This window comes from Zingiber officinale, chromosome 2B (genome assembly GCF_018446385.1).
Source record: "Zingiber officinale cultivar Zhangliang chromosome 2B, Zo_v1.1, whole genome shotgun sequence".
In the NCBI taxonomy this organism is placed as follows: domain Eukaryota; kingdom Viridiplantae; phylum Streptophyta; class Magnoliopsida; order Zingiberales; family Zingiberaceae; genus Zingiber; species Zingiber officinale.
In genome coordinates, this window is record NC_055989.1 from 19,146,752 (window position 1) to 19,155,714 (window position 8,963).

Below are 8,963 nucleotides of genomic sequence, written 5' to 3' on the forward strand. Positions count from 1 at the left end.
TACCTCTTGACTTATCTTTTATGATATTGTCAATTGGATATGCATAGTATTTTATAGTTACAAGCATTGATCATGTTTGCCTTTGGTATGTCACGGTTTGATACCCATAGCATGTTCTGTTTTGTCGCTTGTTATGTACCCAGGTTTATACCTCGTGATTATTGCCATAAGTACTTTAATTCCTAGAGTAAGTAACATACCATGCTTTACTGAGTTTGGGACTAGATTCTGGATTTATCTGGCATGTGTACCTATATTTTTATATCATATCTGATCTGTGTATCTAAACCCTTTTGTTTTGATCCATGTATGTTGTTGGTACATATTTTATGGAGGTGGATATGTTCAAGACCTAGGGTTTTTGATCCCTTATCTGACTTGTGTACATAGACCATTGATTAGGTCAATTTATTCTAGGGTACACATTTTATATATATGGATTGGTTCAGTATATTGTCATGCTTAGTGTCATGCATCATTCGCATGATTGCATGCTGTGCAATTGTCGGCTCCATTATTGTTGAGCACATCGCCAGTTACATGTATCTGCACACACGACCACTCATGGGTTAGTGGTATATTCAGGCAGGGTGTGTTGCAACAGGTGCTCTGTCAAGGGCTCCGTTGGTCCACTCATGGGTTAGTGTGACGCAGCGTTGTAGCAGGACAGGCATCCCTCCCCGTCATCGTGTACCGGGAGATGAGAGCATTGAGCTCCCCTATTTATGATTTGGGGTAGGAGGATAGGTGTACTCCGACAGCATCCCGTCTACTCGGTCACTCATCAGGAGTAGTGATGGCAGAGTGCACAGTTGTTACAGCCCTACCCACTCGGTCTCACCATAATGTGTGAGACGGCTGACTGGAGAGTAGGGGTGACCAGGACATGTCATTGGCATCATACGCATTGATGCATTTATTGCTTGTGCTTGCTGCATTTATTTGCTGCATTTGGTCGGATGCATATGTTTGACATGCATACAGGATTTATGACACTCTCGGTTTGACGACCTTTTGTTCTGGATAGGAGTTCCTGGTGAGTACAGCTTCCTCAGTTACCTTTCAGTTTTGCATTTTTCCTATATATGATTAGGAAGTTGTATTCCATGTTTATTGCTGTTAGATATATCTTACTAGGCATGTCTATTGGTATTCGCTGAGTTGTTGAACTCACCCCCGTGGTCTCTATCTTTTTCAGGTACCAGGTTGTTTATGGAGTCGCTTAGAGTATTCTGTCTGCCGGCCCCCACATCACATCAGAAGACATGTCTCTGTTTTTATTTATTTGCATTTTTTTGTATATGAAATTTCTATATTTCGATTTGTGTTCCAGTTTTGTGGCTGGATTGTTGTGTTGTTGTGTGGTGTAAGCCTAGCCGGCTAGCAGTCATGTATTTTGGTTTTCTATCATTTTTCTGTTGTATATTTTGTTCCAGCCGAGTGGGCTGATGATATAAACTACGTGGTTGTGCATATGTTCCAGCCGTATGTGGCTGATGTATATTATGCCTGTAGAAATGTTTCAGATTGTCAGCCGTACAGGGGAGGTGCTACCGAAATTTCTTCGGACAGGGACTCTCCTGGGGCGTGACAGTAACAGTTTACACTTCCCCTTTTGTAGCAGTAATAAAGAAAACAACACTTAAATAAATTTACCAATTGTTTGGGGTGGGCTTGTGTGTTGCTATCGGTCTGCCCGAGATGGTCGAATCACTCGGAGGAGCAACTCAGAGGCAGAACGACTTCTTTTACGTAGCAGTAGAACTCAGAAGGACACTTGAATTGAGTGAATATTCATTGCCTTCAAAAAGTTGCTTCAGGCCTCCTTTTATTTGATGTCGGGGGCACCTCCAACATTAGCTCTCATCCCTTTAGCTTTAGAGCTGATAAAACCCGCTTCATGTGGTTTTTACCCTACTGAGGGTGCCTCCATCAACCTTTGAGGCACCTCCAACCTCCAATCGCAGTGGACTTGATAGCCTTCGCGAGCTCTACTCTTATCCTAGGCGAGGGTCCCTCCAATCGCTAGGAAGGGCCTCAACGCCTATTACTCCGAGGCACATCCAATCGCTAGAAGGCGCTTCGAGCACTGTTCTTCTGAGGCTATTTGTACTTTTTTCTCCTGCAAAATATGTTATTCCAAAAACCAAATACAATATGCAAAATAGAGTTAGCACAATAAAAAAATAGTTTATTAATTTGTTTCTGTCTTTCCAAAACCAGAAACTAGTCATGATCTCTATTTAGGTACCCCAAATGAACCTAAATTGGCCCAGCACCTAAAGTCCCCAAATTGGACTCAACCTCATTGGATCACTCTCCTCCATTGACTTACCTTACTTATCATACAGAATCACTTGACTCTACTTCGGTCCACTAGGTCTTCTTACTAGTCAGCAGGTCCGTAGAACCAACTGGACTTTGGCCAGCTGCCAGGTCCTGCGGACCCAACCAAACTTTCTGTCAGATACCAGGTCACTCCTTGACCTATTTAGACTTCCATTCCAGTTATCAGGTCTTCCAGACCTAACTCGATTTTAGCCTAGTGTCATATCAGTCAAGTCCTATACACTTGGTAGAAAAGTTAGATCACAACATAACTAACTTTAATCCGCTTGTCATTCATCAAAACATAGGTTTGACCATTGATGCCAACTGTACCAACACAAAATGCTTTTATATTTCCCTTTCATTTAAAAAAAAGAAAAAGAAAAAGAAAAATAGATCGTTCTTTAACTTTCAAAGAGGACTATAATTTAGGGGTGTTAAAATCATGTGGTAGCAAAACAGAGATGTGATTGGTTCGATCCTTGCACTCCATAGACCTGGATGTTCATCATGGTCAAGACTAGAGCTTGAAGATTCAAAGATCACCTAGCAAAGTATCGGACCATTTAACCATGGCGACATCTTGGGAAATAAAGAAAATTTCATGTGCGGATTACTTACCATGCAAGAGGACTCGCAGTGCGGTTAATTAGTAGCACATTGGAGTAGTGATTATTTTCGTTGAGATCACTCCTGCTAACTCCATTCACGTGAATCACTCCTTTTCTTCTTAATTTCGAATTTGTTGACAATATGTGTGACCATGCCTTTGAGTTGTCCGAAATCACTGGTATTTCATACGAGTCATTGAAATGACATCTCTAATATTCTTAAATTCACTATACACTAAAAAATTAAGGTATCTTGCACAAAAAGACTGGCTCAGATTCCAGTCTCTTAGTCTAACTAAAACACGAAAACAGCTGCACAATTAAATTTTCATTCGATTTTAAATATAGAGAGGAATGTGCATATCTTTCAAGTTACAAGTAGATTTGATATCAAAGTGACAATCTAGCTATGTCAAATTGCTAAAGAAATTAAATATTAACAAAACATACATTAGACAAAGTGGAATGGAACCCACTGCACAACCTAGCTATCAGAAATTAAGAGTATATGATCCACGGGAAAGATGCAGAAAGCTACATGAAAGAGTATATGAGCATAAGTTTACCCGCTATTGATTAAATAAAAAAGGAACAAAATTTGCACAATGCTTCATTAAAGTTTTAGAAAAACACAAAAATAATGTCCGTGACTTGTCAAAACAAGGTCAGCACACAACTGTGGTACAGTATAAAAAATAATAGAGCTTTAATTATATTATTCAAGAAGTTTTTGTGTTTAGTGCAGCTTCCGATCCTTATATTCAAGAGGTTGAATGTCTTGATCTGTTTCAATGAATTTGATTGAGATGATAATCACAAAAAAGAATGCCGTTGGAACCGAAGAATCGCCATAACGGTGAGAGTTCGAGGTGCCGTTCACTAGATTCATCATTCTATCAGACGAACTAATTTAATAATGATAGCTTAGAAAATACATCAAAATTTAATAATGGGGATGTAGCTCAGATGATAGAGCGCTTGTTTAGCATGCGAGAGGTACAGGGATCGATATCCCGCATCTCCATGAAATATTATATTAGTTTATGTTTTTTATTTTGTATGTGAAAGTTTACCTTGCATTTTCCTTTTTATTTGCAAATTAAATATATATACAGCAATTCATTTATACATTAATTAGCTGTTAGTATTAGGGAGGTTTAAAAATATATTAATTTTTGTTTAAAGTATTTGAAATTGATTGATTGGAGTGAAATACGAATACACATATTGACACCCAATGAGATATTTTACCCCAAGATCTATTGAATCAAACGTCCATATAAGTACCAACCCATGAGAACGCCTGAAACGGATAGATGAAGCTAAAAAATATTGAATTACTTTAAATCAATATTAATGTACTTTTCGAAGTCTTCTTAAGGTATCTATGTCCCGAGATTTGAATTCAATAACATAAATCGAGATAGAAGAAATTTTAAACTTATAAACAGTTGATAAAATTTATCACAAACTTATTATAAGACCTACAGACAATATTATTCACTAACTACATTATCATTAGATTCCTAAAATTCCTTTGGTTTAAAAAATATTAAATTTCTAAATTTCTAAATAGTATAACTTCATCAACCAATTTCTTCCAAAATTAACGGATGGATTAAAAACAATCTAAATCATTTGAAACTAAAATCAATATGCTCCTATAAATTTATTTAATATATTTATACTTTTATATCTGAGTTCTACAGTTGGGATGAATGATTTTTTAAATAGGTAAATTAAAATTTTAATATGAAAAGAAGGGGTATACGGGAATGTAATACATGATTTTGAAATTACAAAAATTGAATATGTGAAATAGAAAATACTGAAACTTTTTCACACAGTTCAGTGAAATGCCGTGTTAGATTTCAAGGATCTTAGGTTCATTTATAAAGGGTAGCAAATAAAAGGAGATCCCATATTCAATATATCATCAAATGAATATTAAAAAAAAACATCCTATAAAGATATTTTATATAAAAATATACTTTTTTCAATATTATTGTATCTACAACAACCAAATCAATTATTTTATTTTAATCAAATTTATTATTTATATAATATTCTTATATTAAAATATTACTTGGTCAAAATCATTTAAATTAATTTAAATTATTAAAATCATTTAAAAATAATTGTAACACCTATCTAAATTGTTGTTATACAACTCCTAGTGACGAGCCGAGCGAATTGGGGGATCAAACCCACATACGGCTTCGGCAGAAAATTCGATCAGCTTACAGAGGAGAGGTCCTGCTCACCGACGCAGCTGCAGCGGCGAAGCAACAAACCTTAACTGCCTCCAGAACAAAATCGCAAGCAACAAGACTCTCTTTTCTTTTCCGCGGCCAAGGAGAAGGAGACATGAGAAAGATCACGGATTGCAATGTACTCTCGCCTCTTCTTATAAAGAACTCTAATGGCCATTTAGACCAAGTGGACTTGTACTCTCGCCTCTTCTTGAAAAAAAAAAAACTACTGTAATGGCCTTTTATACTAGATGGAGTTGTTTAGGGTTTAGAATTTAGTCCCATATTGTTTGTTTTTATTGACGGAGTGGAACTAGTGCTCTAAAAGAAGAGGCTATGGTTCTATTTTATTCATACCTTTCTCGGCCTTTTGGCTAAGATCAAGTGTAGTATCTGTTCTTATCAGTTTAATATCTGATACGTGGACCATTGGTTCATTATGATATTAAATTAATTTTTGTTTTGGGGAGGGATCATTACAATAGCTTGCTACTAGATCCTTCACGTGTCATCCTTGTGTTGCACTTTTGCAAGGGTTCGGCACACCTGACCAAGTTAAATTAAATTTTTATACTAAATTAAGTTTATTTTTAAATTATTAATTATATAGTCCATGAAATTAAATCTTAAAATTTTATATATTTAAAAATAAATACAAATTACAAAAATAATTGAATTTTTTTTACTAATTTAATTAAAATTTTAAATTTGATTAGGCTATTCAAATATAATTGAAGAACCATAATTAGGGTAGTTTATTTTTTTTATTTGGTTAGAAAAAATAATTTTAATCCGCCCAAGAAAGATAAATCACATACCAAACAACTTTCTAAGTGGGATGACATTTAATCCTTAGGGAATACTAATTTGATTACACCGTGAGGGCAAAGTTTGGTTTGAGGTTCATTCGTTTAAATGTTATCAAGTTCTCAATTTAGTTGGTATCAAGTATTCAACTTTCGTTGACTAATCCTGGGTTGATCAATCCAGCCATGAAAATTTTGCACCGGTCCATCAATCCAGTGTTCTTAGATCAACCATCCATTAGAGAAAATTCATCCGTTAATTCATCGAGATTTAAACTCGATCCTTAAATATTTGGGAAACTACAAAAAGTGTCCTACCGTGGTACTATTAAACAAGAACAAACTTATTTATTGCTTGAAACTTATTCAATTAGTTATTAAATTTAATAATTTAAACTTATTTTATTTTATTTATTTAGCATGTTTATAAAAAAGTTATTGATGATCATTATTCACCATTATACTTTTTCAAATTTATTCGTAAGTTATTGAAGCATGCCCAATTAATTAAAATTGTGTGTATTGAATAAACATAAATAACTTCGTATTAAACTGAACACTAAACTTATTTTTGAACCATTGGTTCATTTACCGCCCTATTCGGCATGCTTGGGATATGCAACAAGGACATAATGATAGGGCATGCTTGGGATGTGTACCGAGAGCACAATGTTGTTACCATCTCGATGATCTTCAACCAACTTCAAACCAATGCTTTGGATAAACAGGCTTGCTCAGTCAAACTGATAAGTAGATTGTTCGATCACATCGAAAGAACTAACCAAATGAAAGACCATGGGAAAACCCTAACCCTACGGTCTACAGAGGGCTCAAACTATAGGAGAATAACTCGAGGGGTGATTAGCTTCCGGGTTAGATTAACTAACATGTTAAGGCGATTTCATACCAGGAAGCAACAGAGTTGGGAAAGTAGGCAACAAAGTTCTTTAATATATTTTGCAATGAGAGAAGGAAGCAAAAGGGCCAAAGTAAGATTGACTTTCCACATCTCTTCCCTTCAGGCTATTGCAAGTTGATATAAAAGAAACAAAACGAGTTCAATAGGATAAACCTAGCATATCAAATGAGAACCACCAAAACCTCAAGAGTAAGATGCATGAATTGAGACTTCCTCCTTAAAATATTTGATAGTACGATTGATCTTGTCTAAAAATTGAAAAGAGGGCGTGGTAGCAATGGTGACTTGGTTATTGATTTGAATAAGACTTTTTACTCTAAGACAAGGTTTTCCTTCCATCCCGCACACACTAAAACAAACAAACAAAACGTTAGTGCCCAGAAATCGGTGGAAGTCTTTGGAGAAGGGCCTCCGACGCTAAAATCAGTAAAAATTCCGGATGGGTGAGTGAATAACAGTAGAGAACGTTTATGTGAGAGTAAGCTTGAGATGTTGAACAAAACATACATTGGCAACGGAGAGGATTCCCTTTTTATACCACCTCTCATAATCTCATAATCTTGAGGTGATGAAGAATGTCAGAAGTTGATAATGGAAAGTAAAAAACTTGTGCAATAATTGTCTAAGGAATCTTCCCTTACCCACATGTGTACCTCTTTTGGTGTTTATAACTTATGCCATTGATGAGGTAGTTAAAGGAATATGCTGTCATAAGTGGTCGATTGATGATAAACATGATAATCCACGAGAAAGGTTCCGGAAGAATATTCTTTAACATAAGGTTGTTACTTTGACAAGTAGTTAGGATTTGCTGCTCATATTGTCTCATGAGGAACACAGACTCTCTAGTGCTTGCCGTGAAGACACAGACTCCATCAAGGGCATCCCGGGTTGCAGTCACATCGACGTCCCCCTTAACGATTGCGACGCAGCTCGAAGGATCAACATCTGAAGCCGATTAGTGATGAGCCGAGCGAATAAGGGGATCAAACCCAGAGAATTCAGTGGAGAATTTGATGTGCTAACAAGGGAGCGAGGCGGAGATAAATTCCAGCTCGATACTATCACGAGTATAATAATTAAATTATTATACACAAGAACAACCTTATTTATTACTTGAAACTTATTCAATTAGTTATTAAATTTAATAATTTAAACTTATTTTATTTTAGTTAATTTATTTAACATGTTTATAAAAAAGTTATTGATGATCATTATTCAGCAATATACTTGTTCAAATTTATTCATAAATTATTGAAGTATGTCCAATTAATTAAAATTGTGTGTATTGAACGAACATGAATAACTCTATATTAAATTGAACACCAAACTTATTTTTGAACCATTGGTTCATTTACCGCCCTATCTGGCATGCATGGGATATGCAACAAGGGCACAATGATATGGCGCGTTTGGGATGTGTACCGAGAGCACAATGTTGTTACCATCTCGATGATCTTGAACCAACTCTAGACCAATGCTTTGGATGAACAGGCTCGTTTAGTCAAACTAATAAGTAGATTGTTCGATCACATCGAAAGAACTGGCCAAATGAAAGACCATGGGAAAACCCTAATCTTACAGTCTATGGAGGACCAGAACTATAGGAGAATAACTCGAGGGGTGATTAGCTTGCAGGTTAGATTAACTAACATGTTAATGTGCTTTCATACCAGGAAGCATCAGAGTTGGGAAAGTAGGCAACAAAGTTCTTTAATATATTTTGCAATTTCCTTTTATACTAGATGGAGTTGTTTAGGGTTTAGAATTTAGTCCCATATCGTTTGTTTTTATTGACGGAGTGGAACTAGTGCTCTAAAAGAAGAGGCTATGGTTCTATTTTATTCATACCTTTCTCGACCTTTTGGCTAAGATCAAGTGTAGTATCTGTTCTTATCAGTTTAATATGTGATACTTGGACCATTGGTTCACTATGATATTAAATTAATTTTTGTTTTGGGGAGGGATCATTACAATAGCTTGCTACTAGATCCTTCACGTGTGTCATCCTTGTGTTGCACTTTTGCAAGGGTTCGGCACACCTGAC

The 8,963-nt window shown here is 35.8% G+C and overlaps 2 non-coding genes across 2 annotated transcripts; both read left to right on the top strand.

The window, feature by feature from the left end:
- Positions 1-5,544: 5,544 nt before the first annotated feature.
- On the top strand, positions 5,545-5,742 carry LOC122049736. The gene has a single exon (XR_006131027.1). It is a non-coding gene; the product is annotated as a U2 spliceosomal RNA (small nuclear RNA).
- Positions 5,743-8,763: 3,021 nt separating this feature from the next.
- On the top strand, positions 8,764-8,963 carry LOC122050037. Its single transcript, XR_006131256.1, has one exon. It is a non-coding gene; the product is annotated as a U2 spliceosomal RNA (small nuclear RNA).